This window comes from Scophthalmus maximus, chromosome 12 (assembly GCF_022379125.1).
Source record: "Scophthalmus maximus strain ysfricsl-2021 chromosome 12, ASM2237912v1, whole genome shotgun sequence".
Taxonomy (NCBI): Eukaryota; Metazoa; Chordata; class Actinopteri; order Pleuronectiformes; family Scophthalmidae; genus Scophthalmus; species Scophthalmus maximus.
In genome coordinates, this window is record NC_061526.1 from 9,822,501 (window position 1) to 9,822,861 (window position 361).

The following is a 361-nucleotide window of genomic DNA, read 5'->3' on the forward strand; positions in this document are numbered from 1 at the left end:
TTGTGTTAATGTTTGTGTTAATGTTTGTGTTAATGTTAGTGTCTGTGTTAATGTTAGTGTTTGTGTTAATGTTTGTGTTAATGTTAGTGTTGATGTTAATGTTTGTGTTAGTGTGAATGTTAATGTCAGTGTTAATGTCTGTGTTAATGTTAATGTCTGTGTTAATGTTAATGTTTGTGTTAATGTTAGTGTTAATGTCTGTGTTAATGTTAGTGTTAATGTCTGTGTTAATGTTAATGTCTGTGTTAATGTTAATGTTTGTGTTAATGTTAGTGTTTGTGTTAATGTTAGTGTTAATGTCTGTGTTAATGTTAATGTTTGTGTTAATGTTTGTGTTAATGTTTGTGTTTGTGTTAGTGTT